The 25,267-nt window shown below is 39.5% G+C and overlaps 1 pseudogene; it reads right to left on the bottom strand.

Annotated features, from left to right (window-relative positions):
- Positions 1 to 8,638: 8,638 nt before the first annotated feature.
- LOC124989321 (leucine repeat adapter protein 25-like) overlaps positions 8,639 to 25,267 on the bottom strand; it is a 57,024-nt pseudogene continuing 40,395 nt past the window's right edge.

Here is a 25,267-nt window from a genome sequence, read left to right as displayed (position 1 = left end):
CTTTACAAACATTCTAAAAATCTGTCTAAAATCCTAGTAATTTAAAATTCAATGTTCAGAACTCTAATGCCAAAAAATATTTAGATTTGTTATTTCATGCATGAACTTTATTTTTACTTCTTTTTTATTGGTTCTTTTTAGTTATACATAAAACAGGATTCATGTTGACATAATTATACAATCATGGAATATAATTTGTTCTAATTCAGACCCTAGTACTTCCCCTTTTCCTTTCCTCTTTCCTTCCCCTGTTCCCTTCTCTCTATTGTACTGATCTTTCTGCTATTTACTTAGTTTTTTTCCTTAGTGTCTTGTGACACGACTTGGTTCCTCCTTTATTTGACAATTCCTTTAGGATAATTCCTCCCTTTGCTGATTTGCTTCTTTGTTTTTCATCTCTTCTCCTCATGGAATATTTTGCTGAGAATGTTCTGTAATGCTGGCTTTCTTTTTGTAAATTCTTTTAGCTTTTGTTTATCATGGAAGGATTTTATTTCATTGTCAAATTTGAAGGTAAGTTTTGTTGGGTATAAGATTCTTGGTTGGCATCCATTTTCTTTCAGGGCTTGGTAAATGTTGTTCCAGGCCCTTCTAGCTTTTAGGGTCTGGATTGAAAAATCTGCTGACATCTGTATTGGTTTCCCCCTGAATGTATTTTGGTTCTTTTCTCTCATAGCCTTTAAAATTCTGTCTTTATTTTGTATGTTAGGTATTTTCATTACAATGTGCCTTGGTGTGGGTCTGTTGTAATTTTGTGTATTTGGAGTCCTATAAGCCTCTTGTACTTGGTTTTCCATTTCATTCTTCAGATTTGGGAAATTTTCTGATATTATTTCATTGAATAGATTGTTCATTCCTTTGGTTTGTTTCTCTAAGCCTTCCTCAATCCCAATAATTCTCAAATTTGGCCTTTTCATGATATCCCATAGTTCTTGGAGATTCTGTTCATGATTTCTCACCATCTTCTCAGTTTGTTCAACTTTGTTTTCAAGGTTAAATATTTTGTCTTTAATATCTGAGGTTCTGTCTTCCAGGTGTTCTATCCTATTGGTTGTGCTTTCTATGGAGTACTTAATTTGGTTTATTGTTTCCTTCATTTCAAGGATTTCTGTTTGGTTTTTTTCCAATATCTCTAACTCTTTATTGAAATGGTCTTTTGCTTCCTGTATTTGCTCTTTTAACTGTCGATTGGTGCGATCATTCAATGCCTGCATTTGCTCTTTCATCTCATCGTTTGCTTCCCTGATCATCTTAATTATGTACATTCTGAACTTCCCTTTCTGTCATTTCTTCTGCCATGCTGTCATTGGATTTTATTGATGTAACATCTAGATTTGTTTGGGGTATTTTATTCCCTTGTTTTCTCATATTGTTCAGGTATCAGTGGACTGCTGAGATATTGCAGATTTCCTCTATTGACTTATAATGTCCCTGAAGATTTCTAGTATATCCCCTCTTAGCCTTCAGTAGCCTGAAGTCTTGGAGGAAGTTGATAATGCGTGCTCCCCAAGGAAGCTGCCTTTCTAGGGGTGGTGACCCTCAGGTGGGGTATATTCCCTGCTAGTGGGCACAGGTGCCTCCACTTGTTGACCAATTGTCATCCAAAGGGGAACTAGGCTGCAGGTTGAGGCAAGGCCTGTTTGGGCCTGTGTCTCTGGTTTTACTGTCCTTGTGGGAAAACCTCACCCGGCAGGGAAGACTCACCTGGTCGGGAGGTCTTGCTGGTCAGTTCCCCTCCTAGAGGTTCCCCTGAATCCACAACTACCGACTGGGCTGGGCTGCCTTCCTCTGTAACGTTCCCAGGGGCCCAGACCTACCTCCTGGGCCTGGGAGCCTCACCCTTCACAGAGGAGTCTCCTTACACTGCCCCTCCTCAGAGAATCTGCCCGCAGTCCTGGAACCTTCGCTCTGCCCCTCAGCTTGTCTCTGTATGGCTCTTCCACCAAGAAGCCGCCTAGGTCCTGGGATCCTGCTCTGCATCTAATCATCTGACTATGCGGCCCCTCCTCTGAGCAGCCACCTGGAGCCCAGTACAGTTGCTCCGAGTCCCAGCGACCCCGCTGCACGCCTCTTCCTCTGGGCAGCCACCTGGTGTTCGGGTGTGGTCGCTAGGGGTCCAAGCAACTCACTGTGCACCTCCTCCTCCCGACAACCGCCCATAGCCCTGGTGCAGTCACTCCGAGTCCAAGTGACCTGCCGCGCTCCTCCTCCTCCTCCGGGCAGCCCCCCGGGTGTTCAGGAGCGGTTGCTCTGAGTCCAAGCGACCCACTGCGCTTCTCCTCCTCCTCTGGGCAGCCCCCGGTGTTCAGGAGTGGTCGCTCTGAGTCCAAACAGCTTGCCGTGCAGCTCCTCCTCTGGGCAGCCGCACGGAGCCCCGGTGGGTTGCTCCGAGTCCAAGCGTCGTGCTCAGCGACCCTCCTCTCAATGCTCCCAGTTGTCCGACTTCACTGCTCCAGTGGGGGGAGGGGTGTCTCGTTTGGCAGTTCTACTTCACAAAGTTCCCTGCATTCCGGGACTACCACCCCATCCGGGATGCCTCCCCAACGGGAGAGACTCACCCGGTGGCTTTGAGTTGGTCCCAAGTCTCTCAATATCTCCTCTTCTTGAATCCTGAGTCCTGGAGCAATATGAAATGCAGCCACCCTCTAGTCCGTCATCTTGAAAAATCCCCTCTTAGTGTCTTGTGGATGTACACGATGGTAAGATTCGCTGTGGTGTAGTACGTGTGATATGGTGTATGGGAAAGTTAGGTGAGTTTCATTCCACTATCCTTCCCTATCCCATCCTTATTCCTTCCCTTCATTCCCCCTTTGTCTATTCCACTTATCTTTCTTCTATTGATTTTTTATCCCCCCTTATTTTGGATCACCTTGTGCATATCAGAAAAAAAATTTGACCTTTAACTCTTTTTAGATTGGCTTATTTCATGTAGCATAATAGTTTCTAGTCACATTCATTTACCAGCAAATGCCATAAAGTCCATCTTTTTATGACTAGGTAATACATATAATATATATATATATATATATATATATATATATATATATCACACTTTCTTTATCCATTCATCTGTTGAAGGGCATCTAGGTTGGCTCCAGAGCTTAGCTGTTGTGAATTGTGCTGCTATAAACATTGATGTGGCTGCATCACTGTAGTATGCTGATATTTAAATATTTTGGACACACACTTGAGGAGTGGGATAACTGGGTCAAATGATGGTTTCATTCTTAGTTCTTCGAGGAATCTCCATACTGCTTTCCAGAGTGGTTGTACTATTTGCAGTCCCACCAACAATGTATGAGTGTACCCTTTCCCTCACATCCTCACCAGCATTTATTGCTACTTGTATTCTTGTCATTTGCCATTCTTACTGAAGTTAGATGAAACCTCAGAGTAGTTTTAATTTACATTTCTGTAATTGCTAGATATGTTGAACTTTTTTTTTTCATATATCTGTTGACCATTAGCATTGCTTCTTTTGAGAAGTGTCTATTTAATTCCTTTACCCATTTTTTTTATTTGGGTATTGTTTTTAAATTTAATTTTATTTTTAGGCATTGTTTTCTGAATTCTTTTCTGAGTTCTTTGGATATTAATGCCCTATTGGAGGAGCAGGTGACAAAGATTTTCTTCCATTCTGTTGGCTCTCTCGTCATGCTCTTAATTTTTTTTTCTGTGAAGAAGTTTTGTTTGATGGCATCCCACTTATTAATTTTAATTCTTATACTTTAGGAATGTTGTTATGGAAGTTAGTTCCTGAGCTGACAGGTTGGAGTGTTGGGCCTACATTTTCTTCTAGGAGTTGCATAGTTTATGGTCTAATTCCTAGTCTTTGATCCACTTAGAGTTGATTTTTGTGCATGGTGAGAGAGAGGGGTTAAATTTCATTCTACTACATATAGTTCCAGTTTTCCCAGCATCATTTGTTAAAGAGGCTATCTTTTCTCAAATGTATGTTTTTGGCATCTTTGTCAAATATGAGATAACTGTATTTATGTGGGTTTGTCTCTGTCTTCTAAGCTATTCCATTGGTCTTCATGTCTATTTTGGTGCCAATACCATGCTGGTTTTTTTTTTTAAACTATAGTCTGAAGAATAATTTGATGTCTGGTATTGTGATGCTTCCTGCTTGGCCTTTTTTTTCAATGAATTGCTTTGGTTATTTTGGGCCTCTTATTATTTCAAATAAAATTTATGATCACTTTTTCTATTTCTGAGAAGAATGACAATGGAAGTTTGATGGGAATTTCACTGAATCTGTATAGTGCTTTTGGGAGTTATGGATATTTTGACAATATTCTGCCTATTCAAGAACATGGGAGGTCTTCCCATCTTCTAAGGTCTTCTTCAATTTCTTTAGTGTTCTGTAGTTTTTATTGTAGAAGTCCTTCACCTCTTTTGTTAGATTGATTAAAAGTATTTTTTTGAGTCTATTTTGGATGGAATAGTATTCCTAATTTCTTTTTCAGCAGATTCATCATTGGAGTATAGGAACATGATTAATTTTGGGGTATTGATCTTTCATCCTTCTACTTTGCTAAATTTATATATGAGCTCCAGAAGTCTTCATGGAGCTTTTTGGGTATTTGAAATACAGGATCATGTCATTGGCAAGCAGAGATAGTTTGAGCTCTTCTTTTTCCTATTCATATTCCTTTAATTTCCTTCTCTTGCCTAATTGCTCTGGCTAGAGTTTCAAGGACTATGTTGAATAGAAGTGATAGTGATAAAAAGTGGGCATCCTTGTCTTGTCCCTGTTTTTAGAGGGCATGTTTTCAGCTTTTCTCCATTCAGGATGATATTGGCCTCACAGAGAAGCAGTGTTCCTGCTGGTTGAATTCTGGGTCATGGAGAGACAAGGAAAACAGGCTTCTCTAGCTCATCATCTTGCTTCTTTCTAGCTGTTAAATTTAGTAAACTTACAATAACCTTAAGTGAGGGCTAAAAGGGGGAGGGAGAAAGATTTGGCAAAAAGGAGAGGAAAGAGACAGAAAGAGAGAGAGAGAAAATGTATAAAAGAATAATTTACACCAATGTAGAAAGGAGAAATAGGTAAATGGTGAATAGTTGAGGTAGTAGCATATAATGAAAGAGGATGAGTGGCAGTAAGGGAAGTAGGTATAAACCAGAGCTATGAAAACAAAGATAGGAAGATTGATTCCAATTAATGCTTTAAAGCACTAGATGAAACACATTCAAATGGGTCAAAGGTACAGTGTTGGCTATTGGGTTAACGATTATCATTCAAGTTAAAGAGTTGTTTATGTGATCAAAGTTGACATGAAAGTTGTTTATAGTAAACCATGTCAAGGTGAAGAAAATTCTTGTTGAATTTTGGTTTGGATTTTCATTGGGATTTGGACATTTACCAGATGTCCATCATTCTTTGGCTGTGGATCTCTTCAGAGCTGCAGGGGAATAGGAGCCAATTCCATCATTTCTATGAACCTACTAGCAGCTTCAGTGTTTGTCAGCTCAGGGGCCTGCAGCTCACTGGAGGGTGCAGTGTTGTTGCTTGACTGTTTTTGTTTTTGCAGTAGTTCAGAATGCAGACACCGGAGTGTCCCTGTGATTGCTGTGGGTCCCGGTGTACCTCCTCCCCTCTACAGGATCCTTTTCATGGTAGTGACAATCTTGGTGTCTGTGTGTGAGTACAGAAACTCTGGTTGTGGCTTTTTCCATGGGTGTTCTGTGGTACAGGAGTATTCCCCCAACTGATGTCACTCTCCGAGGTACTATAATGAAGAGTCTTAGGTGGTAAACCTGGACTCTAGTTTCCACTGCCCTAGGTTGTGAGTGGCAGGCTTTGATTTCTTCTGTTCACTAAGTCTGATGCAAGGTCCTACAAGTATCCAAAGAATGCCCTTTCACTCACCAGTTATGATAACAGGTCAGGTTGTGCATCAGTTAAGACGGGGAGCAGCCTCTTCCTGTTGTGTAGGCTCTGGTAATTTTCCACCAGGTCTGTCATTGGATATTCAAGCAGCTTCCTTCTGGTACAGCCCTGTGATCCTAGGGACCATTCCTAGGTTTCCTATGGTGCCAGTGGTGTGGGCCTGGTGAATCTGCTTTCCTTTGTTTGGGGCCAGAGGATCATTGCTGTCTCTGTCTTGAGTTGATTGAGTAGATGCTGTGCAGAGCTTTCTGCCCTTGCCTGGGTCATGCTGAGCAGAGTTAGGCACGGTTCCATGCAGAGGTCCCTACCAGCCCATTCCCCTTATTCACCTTGAAGGGGAGGGAGAGGGAGTTTCAGTGATTTTCAACTAGTGGTTGTTCTAGAAGTTCTTAAGAGGTCCCACTTCAAGGGATTTCCTGTTGGTTTAATTTGCATCTGTCTGGGCATGGGAAGATGCTGTGTTGATTTACAGGGTGACTGATCGACTGAGGGCTCCACAAATGACTGAGGACCCCCATCTCAGTTTTCTTTTCATGATTTTGTTTTAAGTTGTTTGCTCTGCTTTAAGGACCCTTCTGTTACTGTTGTGTTTTAAATTTTGTCTGTCTTTTCAAATGTTTTTAAGTTGGTGAACTTGAGAATTTCTGCTCCTTCCCATACCATGCCTCTTCCCCCTTCCCATACCAGATTTGGGTTCAGGGTAATGGGAACTCTGAGCTTATTTTCTACTCTGGTAACCTATTTTCCAGTCTCTCCAGGTTTCAGATTTTGTAATATTGAGTCTTAGAGCATTTATTTTGCTACTCATCTCTCAATTCTGATTTTCCTTTGCTGCCTCCTTTCTGTGTTGGAGGAGATTGGGACTTGCTGTCTAGTTCACTTCTACCATTTCCTGTCTCCCTTCACCCATTGATAAACTTACCCTTTATAGTGGGTTTCTCAGAGGTGACTTGATTGAATGAAATTAGCATCATGATTAGAAGGGAAGCTAACATGACCTTTTGTTGTGAACTGACCACCAATTATGCACAATGTGAAAAATGGAATTTCAGATATGTTTTTACTGATTCCTATATAGATTAAATGCAGTGTGTTTCTTCATTTCTTTTCTGCAAGCAAATTGGAGAATTGTGATTGAGATTTTCCTCAAGAGAGTTGAGACCTCCATTATTCCTAAAGACTGCAGGGGAAGGATTCTCTCTGGGGTTGGCCCATGGTAAGGTATTGAGGAGAGGGTTGAGGAACGGGAGCTTTTGTCTTGGATCAGAATTGTGGTTTGAGTAAAACATCAGCCCAGGGAAATGAAGAAGGCCCTATCTAATCACAGACCTGCTCTTATTCTTCTCTAAAAGAGGTAAGGGAGATTTCAGATCTTTAGGAGATTTGCCTGAATGAATTTTTGACTGGAGTTTAGGTGAGTGACTGAATTCTGGGGAGGGGATGCTGAGAAGAAAGTGGGCTCAGAATGTTCTCACCTGACAGAAAAAAATGTCCTTATGGACAAATATCTGTGGAAGGAGAACTGAGGCATGTAGGGATAATGGAGACCATGGAATAGATTCAGAACTAATAGGAAAAGAACCAGGTAAGTTTTGAGGATCAGAGAATATAAGGTAAAACCTAGAGGCTAAGGTTATAGAGGATTACAGCTTTTCTAGAAGAATCCTGAAGGTTTTTTAACAGAGAAAAGGGATAAATTCAAAGGTGGACAAATCTTGAGGGTCAAAGACATTATATTCAGACCTTTTTCTCTAGATTCTTTGTTCTATTGACCTTTGTTGGGTCCTTCATAAATACACACACCTATCATTGTTCTTCACCTTCACAACAAAAATTTCCTTAAAAACTTACCTGACATCAACAGAAAAATATCATTTCATGGGATACACTGAATAGCTCTTTTTCTTTTGGCCTCCTCTAAAATATTGAAGCCCAACACTAGAAGCTTCTGTCAGAACCTGCTAGTTGTCCTCCTGGCATTGAGAGTAGCACAGGGGTGGAGAGTAACAAGGAAGGGGATTCTGGACTGCACTTTGCTTTTTTAACTTACATGACATAAAGTTATCGCATCTAGATATTTTCATGTTCTTGTAAAGACACATACCCACACACTCACACAGACTTTAAAAAACCCTCTCTGAAGAATGGCTGCCCTTCTTCATTATTTTATTGCTATTATTATTATTTTGAGGAGAAAAACCCATGGTAGAGTTTTTTTTTTTTTTTTTCTGTTTTTAGTTTTTTTCCCCCTGAGATTATTTATTTATTTATTTACCAGTCCACGAGGCTGACCCCTAAACTTAAAAATCCAGCATGGGGTCTTGGATAGGTTGCAGGCATGGGTCCTGAGGCCCTTATGCAGGGCAGTGGATCCCAGGGACTGGAGGTAAGATGCCCCTGAGCCAGCAGCTCTCAGTAGCAGCAAAAGATGAAAAAAAGATGGGAGCCAGGCACTCACACCAATCCCAGTGATGCCAAGGAGAGTGCAGGATATTTTGGGCCCCATTGTCAAGCTGGGGGTGCATGTATGTGGAAGAGGAGGCCTAGTACCAAGGGCAACCCAGGTGCCCACCCAGGTGCCAACCAGGAGGGGTTTGGCAGTTTTGCCTGAAGGGCATATGCCTGGCTCTCCTGAGAAGTGAGGTGGTAACAGGTGGAAGAGCAGGCACTGTCTTCTGAAAACTTGCTCCAGGGCATATTTTGAGCCTTTTGCATGGGTGCATTCCCACCTATCTCAGCTATTCAGAGGCTGATGTGAAAGGGGTCCTGCAGCCACCAATCTCCGGCATTGTGTGTCTGGGGCACAGTGAGGGGTGGTGGGTCAGGGGGTAGCCTGGCATCAGGAGGCTCATCATCATCAGTGAGGCCAGCAGTCCGAGTGCAGGGAGTGGGAGCAAGTCTGAATGCAGGGAGGAAGACAGGTCCTGGCATAAACTCACTTCTTGGCCCAGGTGTTTGTAGTCCTGGATTGATTCGTATAGGTCCCACAACTGGCACGGCAGCGACATGTCCAGCTGCCTTAATCCCACCATCCCAGCGCATCCCAGCGCAGCTAGTACCAAGAAGTGGTGAGGTTGCCCGGACCACGCTGGGCGGCTGGCCCCGAACTGGCGGTGCTGGTGGCGTGGCAGGGCCCAACCGGGCTCACCTCTTTGTGGATGTGGCTGTGCGGCCTGTAGACGCGCTCCAGCTTCCCCCACGAGGCCCTGCTCGTGTTGAGGAGGCTGTTCAGGCCACGCGGTAGCGGCGGGAGCCCTGATAGGGCGCAGCCCGCGCTGGTGTCTTTGCCGAGGGCAACCCGTTAGTGGCCGGGCTGGGCAGGCGAGGAGGACGATGTCACCTCCGTCCCCGCAACACTCCGCCCAGGCTGCCTGCGCAGGCCCAGTACCTCGCGGCCTGGCCGGCCCAGCCTCTTGTTTTCAAATTTATTAGTTCGTTTTAGTTATATGTGACAGTAGACTCTATTTTGATTTAATTATACAAGCATGGAATATATTTTATTCTAGTTAGGACCCCATTCTTGTGGATGTACAGGATGGGGGAGTTCACTGTTGTTTTCTTAAATGTAGGTGGGGAAGTTATGTCAGATCCATTTCACTGTCTTTCCTTTTCTTATCTCCCCTTCTTTCCCTCTGTTCCCCATTTTCTAATCTACTGAACTTCTATTCTTCCCCTCACCACCCCGCCCCCTCCCCTTATTATTAGCTTCCACATATAACATTCGAACTTTGGCTCTTTGGGATTGGCTTATTTCACTTAGCATTATAGTCTCCAGATCTATTTGCTGGTAAATGTCGTAAAGTCATGTTGTCGGGACTGCAAATTGGTGCAACCACTCTGGAAAGCTGTTTGGAGATTCCTTGGAAAACTTGGAATGAAACCACCATTTGACCCAGTTATCCCACTCCTTGGTATAAATCCAAGGGATTTAAAATTAGCATACTACAGTGATGCAACCACATTAATATTTATAGCAGCTCAATTCACAATAGCTAAGCTATGGAACCAATCTTGGTGCCCTTCAGCAGATGAATGGATAAAGAAAATGTGGTATATATACATAATGGAGTGTTACTCATAAGGAAGAATAACTTTATGACATAACAGAGATTTAAAGGAAAATTTCTCATATCAACTCAGAGTAAGGAGTGTGTGTATATGCTACCTTAGGGCTTTTTGCTGTCTAGACTTATTAATTCTACAGTTTATGGCAGATGTACCCAGGACATTATGCATGGTTGATTCTTACTTTTATGTTTTCAGGCCCATACTAGAGATATTTACAATCAAAAAGAATTTTCTTTCTTTATACTATCCCCCTGCACTAAATCCTGTTGTACCTTAAACTAAATTGGAAATTCTAAACGTTGCTTTAGGCAAGAACACGATAAGGGGGCGACTAGGGAAAAATAAAGTACTTTGGATTAGGCAGAGGGTAGTGAAGGGAAGGGAGTAGGTATGGGGGTAGGAAGGACAACAGAATGAATCAGACATTATTACGTACGTATATATATGACTACACGACTGATGGAATTCTACATCATATATAACCAGAGGAATGAGAAGTTATACTCCATTTATGTATGATGTGTCAAAATGCATTCTATTGTCATGTGTAACTAACTAGAGCAACAAAAAAAGAATCCCCATAGAATCCTACCCCCCGGAAAAATTCCTTCATGAATTCACAAAATGAACTATGTGACTATAAATAAATACTTATTACTTAAAAAATATTTTTAGAAAGAAAAATTATTAATCATTTAAAAGCTGAGGTATTTTCTTTCCTTTATTTATTTTTATTATTACATTAAAGTTATACATAACATTGGTGTTTATTTTGACATAATCATACAAGTTTGGGATATAATTGCTCCAATTCAATCCCCAGTACTTCCTTTTTCCCTCTTCTCCTACTGTTCCTTTTCCTCTATTCTGCAGGTCTTCCTACTATTTATTTCTAGTTTTTAAAAATTAGTGCTTTATAGATATACATAAAGGTGAAATTCACTGTGGTATATTCGTGTATGTACAGGATAGTTTAGTCAGTTTCATTCCACTGTTTGAAGTTAACACATTTCTATAGGAATGAAATAACAATTTAATGTGTTTCTTTCTTTCTTTTTTTTAGTTCTAATATAGAATAGAATTTGTGGAATGCATACCATATGCTTTGTGCCTTATTTTTTTTTATTGTAAACAAATGGGATACATGTTGTTTCTCTGTTTGTACATGGAGTAAAGGCGTACCATTTGTGTAATCATAAATTTACATAGGGTAATGTTGGTTGATTCATTCTGTTATTTTTTCCCTTCCCCCCACCCTTCCCATTCCTCTTTTCCCTCTATACAGTCCTTCCTTCCCCCATTCTTGCCTCCCTCCCTAACTCTAACTCTAAAACTAACCCCTCCCATGCCCCATTATGTGTCATCATCCACTTAACAGCGAGATCATTCTTCCTTTGGTTTTTTGAGATTGGCTTATCTCACTTAGCATGATATTCTCCAATTTCATCCATTTGCCTGCAAATGCCATAATTTTATCATTCTTTATGGCTGAGTAATATTCCATTGTATATATATATGCCACAGTTTCTTTATCCATTCATCAATTGAAGGGCATCTAGGTTGGTTCCACAATTTGGCTATGGTGAATTGAGCAGCAAAGAACATTGATGTGGCTGTATCTCTGTAGTATGCTGATTGTAAGTCCTTTGGGTATAGGCAAGGAGTGGGATAGCTGGGTCAAATGGTGGTTCCATTCCAAGTTTTCTAAGGAATCTCCATACTGCTTTCCAGAGTGGCTGCACTAATTTGCAACCCCACCAGCAATGTATGAGTGTACCTTTTTCCCCACATCCTCGCCAACACCTGTTGTTGCTTGTATTCTTGATAATTGCCATTCTAATTGGGGTGAGATGGAATCTTAGGGTGGTTTTGATTTGCATTTCTCTTATTACTAGAGATGTTGAACATTTTTCCATATGTTTGTTGATTGCTTGTAGGTCTTCTGTGAAGTGTCTGTTCATTTCCTTAGACCATTTGTCGATTGGGTTATTTGTAATCTTGGTGTTGAGTTTTTTGAATTCTTTATAGATTCTGGAGATTAGTGCTCTATCTGAAGTATGATTGGCTAAGATTTTCTCCCACTCTGTAGGCTCTTTCTTCGCATTGCTGATAGTTTCCTTTGCTGAGAGAAAGCTTTTTAGTGTGAATCTATCCCAGTTGTTGATTCTTGCTTTTATTTCTTGTGCTATGGGAGTCCTGTTGAGGAAGTCTGGTCTTAGGCCGACATGTTGAAGATTTGGACCTACTTTTTCTTCTATAAGATGCAGGGTCTCTGGTCTGATTCTGAGGTCCTTAATCCATTTTGAGTTTAGTTTTGTGCATGGTGAGAGATATGGGTTTAGTTTCATTCTGTTGCATATGGATTTCCAATTTTCCCACCACCATTTGTTGAAGAGGCTATCTTTTCTCCATTGCATATTTTTGGCCCCTTTGTGTAGTATGAGAAAATTGTACTTATTTGGGTTTGTGTCCATGTCCTCTATTCTGTACCATTGATCTACCTGTCTATTTTGGTACCAATACCATGTCATTTTTGTTCCTATTGCTTTGTAGTATAGTTGAAGTTCTGGTATTGAAATATCCCCAGCTTCATTTTTCCTGCGAAGGATTGCTTTAGCTATTCTGGGTTTCTTATTCTTCCAGATGAATTTCATGATTGCTTGCTCTATTTCTGTAAGGTACGTCATTGGGATTTTAATTGGAATTGCATTGAATCTGTATAGCACTTTTGGTAGTATGGTCATTTTGACAATATTAATTCTGCCTATCCAGGAACATGGGAGATCTTTCCATCTTCTAAGGTGTTCTTTAATTTCTTTCTTTAGTGTTCTGTAGTTCTCATTGTAGAGGTCTTTCACCTCTTTCATGAGATTGATTCCCAAGTATTTTATTTTTTTTGAGGCTATTGTGAATGGGGTAGTTTTCCTAACTTCTCTTTCTGAAGATTCATCACTTATGTATAAAAATGCATTGGATTTATGAGCATTGATCTTATATCCTGCTACTTTACTGAATTCACTTATGAGTTCTAAAAGTTTTCTGGTGGAATTTTCTGGTTCCTCTAAGTATACAATCATATCATCAGCAAATAGGGATAGTTTGAGTTCTTCTTTTCCTATTTGTATCCCTTTAATTTCTTTGGTCTGTCTAATTGCTCTGGCTGGAGTTTCAAGGACGATATTGAATAGGAGTGGTGGAAGAGGGCATCCCTGCCTTGTTCCAGATTTTAGGGGGAATGCTTTCAGTTTTTCACCATTTAGAATGATATTAGCCATGGGCTTAGCTTAGATGGCCTTTGCAATGTGAAGAAATGTTCCCACTATCCCTATTTTTTCTAGTGTCTTGAGCATGAAGGGGTGCTATATTTTATCAAATGCTTTTTCTGCATCTATTGAAATAATCATGTGATTCTTGACTTTAAGTCTGTTGATATGGTGAATTATATTTATTGATTTCCTGATGTTGAACCAACCTTGCATCCCTGGGATGAAACCCACTTGATCATGGTGCACTACATTTTTAATATGTTTTTGTATGCAATTTGCTAAAATTTTGTTGAGAATTTTTGTGTCGATGTTCATTAAGGATATTGGTCTAAAATTTTCTTTCCTCGATGTGTCTCTGTCTGGTTTAGGTATCAGGGTGATATTGGCTTCATAGAATGAGTTTTGGAGAGCTCCCTCCTCTTCTATTTCATGGAATACTTTGAGGAGTATTGGAATGAGCTCTTCTTTAAAGGTTTTGTAGAACTCAGCTGAGAACCAGTCTGGTCCTGGACTTTTCTTTGTTGGTAGGCTTTTGATGACTTCTTCTATTTCATTAATTGAAATTGGTCTATTTAAATTGTATATGTCCTCCTCGTTCAGTTTAGGCAGTTCATATGTCTCTGGAAACTTGTGATATCTTCGAAATTTTCTATTTTGTTGGAGTATAGATTTTCAAAATAGCTTCTAATTATGTTTTGTATTTCAATTGTGTCTGTTGTGATATTTCCTTGTTCATTCCGAATTTTGGTGATTTGGGTTTTCTCTCATCTTCTCTTTGTTAGTGTGGCTAAAGGTTTATCAATTTTGTTTATTTTTTCAAAGAACCAACTATTTATTTTGTCAATTTTTTGTATTGTTTCTTTTGTTTCAATTTCATTGATTTCAGCTCTGAGTTTAACTATTTCCTGTCTTCTACTACTTTTGGTGTTGGTCTGTTCTTTTTCTAGGGCTTTGAGCTGTAATGTTAAGTCGTTTATTTGTTGAGTTTTACTTCTTTTATTGAATGCGCTCCACGAAATAAATTTTCCACTAAGTACTGCTTTCATAGTGTCCCAGAGATTTTGATATGATGTTTCATTGTTCTCATTTACCTCTAAGAATTTTTTAATTTCCTTCCCAATATCTTCTATTATCCATTCATCATATAATAGCATATTGTTTAATCTCCAGGTGTTGGAGTAGTTTCTGTTTTTTACTCTTTCATTTATTTCTAACTTCAATCCCTTTTGATCTGATAGAATACAAGGTAGTGTCTCTATCTTCTTGTATTTGCTAACATTAGCTTTGTTATCGTGTTCCCTCTGCCCGCAGAAAGAGACACGACAAACATCTGAAGCTTTGGAAGTTTATTGTGCACAGTCTTCCTTTCTTTCCCTCTTTTCTATCCCTTTCTCTCTTTTCTTTCTCTCGCTCTCTTTCCCTCTGCTTAACTCTCGCCTGCTTCGGTCGCTCCGCTTCTCCCGCTCGGCTCACGCCTGCTTTGGCCGCTCCGCTTCTCCTGCTCGGCTCTCGCCCTCGCTCGCACTCTTCTTCCTCGCTTCTACTCCTACTCTCAGCTTCCCCTACTCTCAGCTTCCCCCTCTTTCCCCCACCCATCAAGCTTATATACACTTCAACCAATCAGGGGAGAGCACACGAGGTAAACGCGCGGACAGCTGCAGGCATAGAATAGGTACACAAGGGGGGCATGCTCTAATCACATCGTTAACTAGCCAATCATTGGAATTCGCTGGTTGTTTACTGTATAGCTGGCCGCTTTTGGCTCAGCGCCAGGCGCCATCTTGACCGTGCCGAAGGCTGGGGGTCCCGGAAACCCCGACACTTTGTGGCATAATATATGGTCTATTTTAGAGAAGGATCCATGTGCTGCTGAGAAGAAAGTGTATTCACTCTTTGTTGGATGGTATATTCTATAAATGTCTGTTAAGTCTAAATTATTGATTGTGTTATTGAATTCTATGGTTTCTTTGTTCAATTTTTGTTTGGAAGATCTGTCCAGTGGTGAGAGAGGCGTGTTAAAATCACCTAGTATTATTGTATTATGGTCTATTTGGTTTCTGAGATTGAGAAGGATTTGTTTAACATACATGGGTGAGCCACTTTTGGGGCATAGATATTTATGATTGTTATGTCTTGCTGATTTATGCTTCCCTTAAGCATTATGAAATGTCCTTCTTTATCCCTTCTAACTTTGGCTTGAAGTCCACATTATCTGAATGAGGATGGATACCCCAGCTTTTTTGCTGAGTCCATGTGCATGGTATGTTTTTTCCCATCCTTTCACCTTTAGTCTATGGGTATCTCTTTCTATGAGGTGAGTCTCTTATAGGCAGCATATTGTTGGATCTTTCTTTTTGATCCAATCTGCCAGTCTATGTCTTTTGATTGATGAATTCAGGCCATTAATATTCAGGGTTATTATTGAGATATGATTTGTATTCCCGGTCATTTGACTCATTTTATTCATTTATTTGTTTATTTTTGACATGACTTGATTCCTCTTTATTTGAGAGTTCCTTTAGGATAGCTCCTCCCTTTGCTGATTTGCTTCTTTGTTTTTCATCTCTTCCTCATGGAATATTTTGCTGAGAATGTTCTGTAATGCCGGCTTTCTTTTTGTATATTCTTTTAGCTTTTGTTTATCATGGAAGGATTTTATTTCATTGTCAAATTTGAAGGTAAGTTTTGCTGGGTATAAGATTCTTGGTTGTCATCTATTTTCTTTTAGGGCTTGAAAAATGTTGTTCCAGGCCCTTCTAGCTTTTAAGGTCTGGATTGAAAAATCTGTTGAAATCTATATTGGTTTCCCCCTGAATGTAATTTGGTTCTTTTCTCTCACAGTCTTTAAAATTCTGTCTTTATTTTGTATGTTAGGTATTTTCATTATAATGTGCCTTGGTGTGGGTCTGTTGTAATTTTGTGTATTTGGAGTCCTATAAGCCTCTTGAACTTGATTTTCCATTTCATTCTTCAGATTTGGGAAATTTTCTGATATTATTTCATTGAATAGATTGTTCATTCCTTTGGTTTGTTTCTCTAAGCCTTCCTCAATCCCAAATTTTCAAATTTGGCCTTTTCATGATATCCCATAGTTCTTGGAGATTCTGTTCATGGTTTCTTACCATCTTCTCTGTTTCTTCAACTTTGTTTTCAAGGTTAAATATTTTGTCTTCAGTATCTGAGGTTCTGTCTTCCAGGTGTTCTATCCTATTGGTTGTGCTTTCTATGGAGTACTTAATTTGGTTTATTGTTTCCTTCATTTCAAGGATTTCTGTTTGGTTTTTTTTCAATATCTCTAACTCTTTATTGAAATGGTCTTTTGCTTCCTGTATTTGCTCTTTTAACTGTCGATTGGTGCGATCATTCAATGCCTGCATTTGGTCCTTCATCTCATCGTTTGCTTCCCTGATCATCTTAATTATGTACATTCTGAACTCCCTTTCTGACATTTCTTCTGCCATGCTGTCATTGGATTTTATTGATATAACATCTAGTTTTGTTTGAGGCATTTTATTCCCTTGTTTTCTCAGGTTGTTCCGGTATCAGTGGACTGCTGAGATGTTGCAAATTTCCTCTATTGACTTATAATGTCCCTGAAGATTGCTAGTGTATCCCCTCCTATCCTTCAGTAGCCTGAAGTCTTGGAGGAAGTTGATAATGCGGTGCTCCACAAGGAAGCTGCTCTCTAGGGGTGGTGGCCTTCATGTGGGGTATATTCCCTGCTAGTGGGCAGAGGTGCCTCCACTTGTTGACCAATGGTCATCCAAAGGGGAACTAGGCTGCAGGCTGAGGCAAGGCCTGTTTGGGCCTGTGTCTCTGGTTTTACCGTCCTTGTGGGAAAACCTCACCCAGCAGGGAAGACTCACCCGGCGGGGAGGTCTCGCTGGTCAGTTCCCCTCCTAGAGGTTCCCCTGAGTCCACAACTACCGACTGGGCAGGGCAGCCTTCCTAGGCAACTTCCCAGGGGCCCCGACCTACCTCCTGGGCCTGGGAGCCTCACCCTTCCCAAATGAGTCTCCTTAGGTTGCCCCTCCTCAGAGAATCTGCCCGCAGTCCTGGAACCTTCGCTCCATCCCTCAGCTTATCTCTGTGTAGCTTTTCCACCAAAAGGCGCCTAGGTCCCTGGACTGAGCTTTGCATCTAATCGCCTGGCTATGGGACCCCTCCTCTGAGCAGCCACCTGGAGCCTCGTACAGATGCTCTGAGCCCCAGTGACCCGCCGCTCACCTCTTCCTCCAGGCAGCCACCCGGTGTTCTGTGTGGTCGCTTGGAGACCAAGCAACTCACTGCGCACCTCCAGTTCCTCAGGATAGCCCCCCCCCCGTTGTTCAGGAGGTTGCTGTGAGTCCAAACAGCTCGCCGCCCAGCTCTTCCTCTGGTAACCGCCGGAGCCCCGGCGGGTTGCTCCGAAACCAAGCATTGTGCTGTGCGGCCTCCTCTGCAAAATTCCCAGCTGTTCGTGTTCACTGCTCCAGCGGGAGAAGGGTATCTTGCTGCCTGGGCAGGGCAGCCTTCCCAGGCAACGTTCCCAGGGGCCCGGATTTACCTCCTGGGCCTGGGAGCTTCACCCTTCGCACACGAGTCTCCTTAGACTGCCTCTCCTCAGAGAATCTGCCCGCAGTCCTGGAACCTTCGCTCCATCCCTCAGCTTGTCTCTGCAGCTCTTCCACCGAAAAGCCGCCTAGGTCCTGGGACCCTGCTCTGCACCTAATTGCCTGCCTATGCAGCCCCTCCTCTGGGCAGCCGCTGAAGCCTGGCGAGTTACTCTGAAACCAAGCGCTGTGCTGAGCATCTTCCTCTGCAAAGTTCCCAGTTGTCCGTGTTTACCGCTCCAGTGGGGGGAGGGGTGTCTTGCCGGGCAACTCTACTTCACAAAGTTGCCTACGTTCAGGGACTACTGCCCCATCCTGGATGCCTCCCCAACGGGAGAGACTCACTCGGTGGCTTTGAGTTGGTCCCAAGTCACTCACTATCTCCTCTTTTGAATCCTGAGTCCTGGAGCAACATGAAATGCAGCCACCCTCTAGTCCGCCATCTTGAAACCCCTTTAATGTGTTTCTAATTAAGAAAAAATGATACAAATAAATTCTGATAGATTCAGAGTAATTAAACAACAGTCCATTGTTATCATCCTAAGGGTCTGATTAATTTGTAAGTGACTTGCTGGAAACTCAAATGTTTTTAAACAAAATTTAATCTTTGATAATTCAGCATCATTGTATGATCACCAATTATTATTTAGTATTATAGAAGGGTAAGTTATAGGAAATCAGGATAAATAAATGCACTCTGGATATTATTTTTTAAATCAGTCTAAATAATAATAAATCATCATCACGAGTTCTTACTATGTGCCAGGCACTGTGCTAAGCACATAATTCAATCCTATTTTTTCATTAAGAAAAATATGTGGCAGGGATCTATTAAACAAAATGCACTTTTGTTCATCAAATTCGAAGTGAGGAAGAGAGCTTAAGAACAACAACTTCTTTTTCCTCCTCCTCCCCTCCCCCCCTCCTCTTCTTTCTTCCTCTTCCTTCTCTTTTTTCCTCTTCCTCTTCTTTTCTTCCCCTTCTTCTCTTTCCCCCTTTCTTCCTCTTCCTTCTTCCTCTGGTTCAGAGAATTGAATCCAGGGATGCTTTACCAATGAACTACATAACCAGCACTTTTAATTTGAGACAGGGTCTCATGAAATTGCTCAGGCTGGCCTAGAACTTGATTCTCCTGCCTCAGCCTCCAAATAGGTGAGATTATAGGTTTGTACCTCTGTGTCCAGTAGGAGAAAAAATTGTTTTCCTCCAGAAAATTTCCAAAATGTTTCACAAAATCTTCTAGTTCTCATGATCTTTTCTCTTCACTGCCTTTTCTTTATGATTTCCACAATCAGATTAAATGTCCTTAATAAGACACTTCCTACTGGGATAGAGCTGGGTCAAATGGAGATTCCATTCCAAGCTTTCTGAGGAATCTCCATACTGCTTTCCAGAGTGGCTGAACTAATTTGCAATCCCACCAGCAATGTATGAGTGTACCTTTTCCCCCACATCCTCACCAACACCTATTGTTGCTTGTGTTCTTGATAATTGCCATTATAATTGGGGTGAGATGGAATCTGAGGGTAGTTTTGATTTGCATTTCTCTTATTACTAGAGATATTGAACATTTTTTCATATATCTGTTGATTACTTGTAGATCTTCTTCTGTGAAATGTCTGTTCATTTCCTTAGCCATTTGTTGCTTGGGTTATTTGTATTCTTGGTGTAGTGTTTCTTGAGTTCTTTGTATATTCTGGAAATTCGTGCTCTATCCGAAGTATGAGTGGCAAAGATTTTCTCCCACTCTGTAGGCTCTTTCTTCACATTGCTGATAGTTTCCTTTGCTGAGATAAAGCTTTTTAGTGTGAATCTATCCCAGTTATTGATTCTTGTTTTTATTTCTTGTGCTATGGGAGTCCTTTTAAGGAAGTATAATCCTAAGCCGAATGTTGAAGATTTGGACCTACTTTTTCTTCTATAAGATGAAGGGTCTCTGGTCTGATTCTGAGGTCCTTGATCCATTTTGAGTTGAATTTTGTGCAGGGTGAGAGATAGGAGTTTAATTTCATTCTGCTGCATATGGATTTCCAGTTTTCCCAGCACCATGTGTTGAAGAGGCTATCTCTTCTCCATTGCATAAGTTTGGCACCTTTGTCTAGTATGAGAAAATTGTATTTATTTGGGTTTGAGTCCGTGTCCTCTATTCTGTACCATTGATCTACCTATCTGTTTTGGTACCAATACCATGCTGTTTTTGTTACTATTGCTTTGTAGTATAGTTGAAGATCTGGTATTGCGATACCCGCTGCTTTGCTCTTCCTACTAAGGATTGCTTTAGCTATTCTGGGTTTCTTATTCTTCCAGATGAATTTCATGATTGCTTGCTCTATTTCTGTAAGGTACGTCATTGGGATTTTAATTGGAATTGCATGAAATCTGTATAGCACTTTTGGTAGTATGGCCATTTTGACAATATTAATTCTTCCTATCCAAGAACATGGGAGATCTTTCCATCTTCTAAGGTTTTCTTTAATTTCTTTCTTTAGTGTTCTGTAGTTCTCATTGTAGAGGTCTTTCACCTCTTTCGTGAGATTGATTCCCAAGTATTTTATTTTTTTCGATGCTATTGTGAATGGGGTAGTTTTCCTAACTTCTCTTTCTGAAGTTTCATCACTTATGTATAAAAATGCATTGGATTTATGAGCATTGATCTTGTAACCTGCTACTTTACTGAATTCACTTATGAGTTCTGAAAGTTTCTGGTGGCATTTCCGGGTTCCTCTAAACAAAACAGAAAACCTCAAAGACATCAACAAGCTTCTAGAGACATATGATTTACCTAATCTGAACCAAGAGGACATACACAACTTAAATAAATCAATTTGAAGCAATGAAATAGAAGAGGTCATCAAAAGCCTACCAACAAAAAAAGTCCAGAACCAGATGGCTTCTCAGCCGAGTTCTACAAAACCTTTAAAGAAGAGCTCATTCCAGTACTCCTCAAAGTATTCCATGAAATAGAAGAGGAGGGAACCCTCCCAAACTCATTCTATGAAGCCAATATCACCCTGATACCTAAACCAGACAGAGACACATTGTGGAAAGAAAATTTCAGACCAATATCCTTAATGAACATCGACGCAAAAATTCTCAACAAAATTTTAGCAAATCGCATACAAAAATATATTAAAAAGATAGTGCACCATGATCAAGTGGGTTTTATCCCAGGGATGCAAAGTTGGTTCAGCATCTGGAAATCAATAAATGTCATTCACCATATCAACAACTTAACGTTAAGAATCACATGATTATTTCGATAGATGCAGAAAAAGCATTCGATAAAATACAACATCCCTTCTTGCTCAAAACACTAGAAAAAATAGGGATAGTGGGAATATTCCTTAACGTTGTAAAGGCCAGCTATGCTAAGCCCATGGCCAATATCATTCTAAATGGTGAAAAACTGAAAGCATTCCTCCTAAAAACTGGAACAAGGCAGGGATGCCCTCTTTCACCACTTCTATTCAACATCGTCCTTGAAACTCTAGCCAGAGCAATTAGACAAACGAAAGAAATTAAAGGGATACGTATAGGAAAAGAAGAACTCAAACTATCCCTATTCACTGATGACATGATTATATATTTAGAGGAACTCTGTGCCCTCTTGGTCTTTATTCACGTCTCAGATTTTTTCTGGATATTTCCAAACGTGCCACCCTTTTTCAGTACTATACTACTATAATTTTTTTCTTAGTGTTTGTCATTATTTAATTATTTCATAATTAACTTACTTAAATATTTTCTGTATTTCTCCATGCATGAGAATGTAAACCCCTTAAATGTAGGAATTTTGGTTTGCTTTTCCATACTCACAGTTCCTTTATAGAGCATGATTCAATACATTTTATTAATCCAAAATATTACTATTTATTCTTGGTTTACCATTCTAGTTAGAACCTCCAATAGACTTTAGAATAGATGAGTCAATGTTTGCATTCCTAATTTGTTTTTTGTTGTTTTTTTTTTTCACATCTGGCCTATTCTTTTGGCTTTTGAGATTTCTGCTGCATTAAGACTCTAAGCACCCCAGCTCAGGTCTGTCTTTTCTTTTCCTTTCAGGCCAATCACAATCATGTTTGGGGGACAAATTAGTGTAAAGGGCCCCTAACATAGTGATGTTACAGAGCAACATCTCACAAAAATATTTGTGTTTGTTAATAAAGTTACATATTTATCATATTGGGTTTACTTATTTATTAGTATCTTTATTAGTCCTATTTTAACTTCTGTGGATTTTACAGTGCCTAAATTAATATTTACTTAAAAATAATATTTTTCACTAATGAAGTCTGAATTAATGAAGGGTAAATTAAAAATTGCTCATATCAGGTTATTACTCTGTTTCTTTTTTTCCTCCTCTAGCAAATCATGTTTATATCTATCTGTTCTCAAGGAAATTTAAAATGACTGATTGTGATGACCATTTGAGTTTTTTTTATGTTTTCATGTTGTTATGTTCAGTGTATTTAAACTAATTACAAGTTCCTACCTCTTTTCTCTCTTTTTCACTGTTTTTCTCTCATTTTATTCTTGCTCAGTTTTTTTTTATTGATCCTGGAAAACACACACAGTAGATATGTTGTACCTGTGAAATTAAAGATATCAAGTTCATATGAAGGATTGGCCAGAGAGGGGGAATTATGCTTTAGAAATGTTGATCTTTTTCATTATATAATTCTGTTGCATGTAAATATTATGCATCCTTAAAATGAGAACACAAAAATTCTGACACATACATGAAAATTGTAACTAGAATTGTTCATGTCTTCAGTGACAATCAAGGGAAAGAAGAGGGACAAAAAATGAAGAGGAAAGATAGATTTTTAAGTTTTGTATATGTTGAAGGAGTTTTCCTTTAGCCCTTCATGTATCCCCTCTCAGTTGTTCTCTATCTTTCCACACAGAGAATAACCACTCTCATGATTTCATGGTGACCACTTACTTACTTGTAGATATATTTTCTGGAGATTCAATGTAGTTTATTATAGAGAATTATTTTTATAATAAAAACTGCCAAAGATAGAGGACGCACCCCCCAACAAGTTCTGAATCCTTGCTTAGTTTTCTATTAAGTCAGTTTTTTTAAAAAATATTTTTTAGTTGTCAGTAGACCTTGATTTTATATATATGTGGTGTTAAAGAATCAAACCCAGTGCCTCACACATGCTAGGCAAGCCCTCTACCAGTGAGCTACAGCCCCAGCCCCTATTAAGTCAATTTTGATGGACATTTTCATATTACCTTGAACTTAAAATATTTTAGTTATAAATTCCTCATTTTTATGTGTACTATCTCTTTCCTTACCATGATAATGAATTAGAGAGGTTTAACTTTGTGTATTTTATCTTACTTTTTTGTGCCAGGGATTGAAGTCAGGGGTACTTAACATTGAGTCACATCCTCAGTCCCATGTCCCCGCTCCTCTTTTTTAAAAATTTGAATCAGTCTCCTCAAGTTCCTTAGTGCCTCACTAAATTGCTTAGGCTGGTTTTGAACTTGTGATCCTCCTGCCTCAGCCTCCCAAGCCACTGGGATTACAGATGTGTACCACTACACCTGGCTTAACTTTCTATATTTTAAAAACTAGCTGTGATTTGCCTATTATATGAAAATATAGAGATAAGGTTTAAAATAAACTACAAATTTCTTATACCATTTAAAACTCTAGTGGCAATGTTTGAGGAAGTAGATGTTTGCCCTGATTTACATTATAAAGTGTAGTTCATCACAAATTCTAGTAATTTGAGTTTTCTCTCTCCTTCTCTTCATTAGTGTGGCTAGGGGTTTATCAGTTTTGTTTACTTTTTCAAAGAACCAAATTTTTGTTTTGTCAATTTTTTGAATTGTTTCTCTTGTTTCAAACCAAAGACCGAATGTTTTCCCTGATAAGTGGAGAATGATATATAATTGGGTTGAGGGTGTGGAGAGTGAAATAAGAATGGGGGAACTAGATTATATAGAAGGAAATGAGGGGGGTATGAAAAATGGTGGAATGAGACAGACATCATTACGCTATGTACATGTATGATTACATGAATGGTGTGAATTTACATTGTGTACAACCATAGAAATAAAATGATGTACCCCATTTGTGTACAATGAATCAAAATGCAGTCTGCAAAAAATTAAAAAAATAAATAAATAATTAAAAAATTATATGCATATATTAAACCATCACATGATACCCTTAAATATGGACAATTTTTAGGTTTTATGTATCAGCTAAAAAATCTAATCTAAATTTTAAAAAATAGGAAAGAGGAAAACATGGTACCTTCCTTTTAAAAAAAGAACTATACTAAATGAGAAAAAAAATTAGTGGCATTTTAAGGTATTTCTTTAATCCAAAAAACATCACTTTAAACCAATGATTGAAATATCAATCTGTCCATATACTATTTTTTTACCATCTGAAGATGAAATTTACAAACATTAATTCACATTTAAAAATTTAAAAACTATATTATTAGATAGAATTTAGTACACTCACAATGTTGTACAATCTTTACCACTAATTTCACAATTTCTCTATCACCCCCAATAGAAACTCCATACCTGTTAACAATTCTAATTCTTCCTTCCCTTTTTCCCCTTGTAAACATTAACCTATTTTCTGTCTTTGTGCTTTTTCTTATTCTAGACATGACATTAAATTCATAAAATGTATGGTGTTTTGTATCTAACTTCTTTTACTTTGCATAATATTTTCGAGGCTTATACATATTTTTGCATATATCAGTACATTTTTTTAATGATGAAACAATATACCATTGTATGACTGTACCAGATTCTCTTGATCTATTATCTGTTGATGGACATTTGGATTGTTTATACATTTTAGCAATAATAATGCCACCATGAACATTTGTACACACATTTTGTGGAATTGCAGAATCATATGTAAATCTATGTTTAACTTTTTTAGAAAGTTCCAAAGTGTATTTCATAATGAACTGCCACCATTTTAGTCAACTTCGTGTTGCTGTGACCAAAAGACCTGACAAGAACAACTTAAAGGAACAATTTAAGTTTCAGAGGTTCAGTCTGTGGTTGACCAACTCCACAATTCTGGGCCTGAGGTGAGGTAGAACAACATGTTGGAAGAGAATGGCAGAGGAAAACAGCTCAGAACATGGTGAACAGGAAATAGGGCAGGCTCTGCGCACCAGGGACAAAATACAAACCCCAAAGTCATACCCCCAGTGACCTACTTTCTATAGCTATACCCTACCTGCCTGCAGTTACCACACAGTTAATCCATGTTAGTGGATTAATATACTGATTGGGTTACAACTCTCATAATCTAATCATTTCACCTTTGAACATTCTTACATTGTCTTACACATGAGCTTTGGGCGACACCTCATCTCTAAACTGTAACAGCACCATTTTTGTATTTCTACAATGTATGATAGTTCCAAAAATTTCTCCACACCTCTCTG

The sequence above is a fragment of the Sciurus carolinensis genome, chromosome 7, assembly GCF_902686445.1.
Source record: "Sciurus carolinensis chromosome 7, mSciCar1.2, whole genome shotgun sequence".
NCBI classification, from domain to species: domain Eukaryota; kingdom Metazoa; phylum Chordata; class Mammalia; order Rodentia; family Sciuridae; genus Sciurus; species Sciurus carolinensis.
The sequence above is the reverse complement of the archived record's forward strand: the minus strand, read 5'-3'. Positions and strand labels throughout refer to the sequence as shown.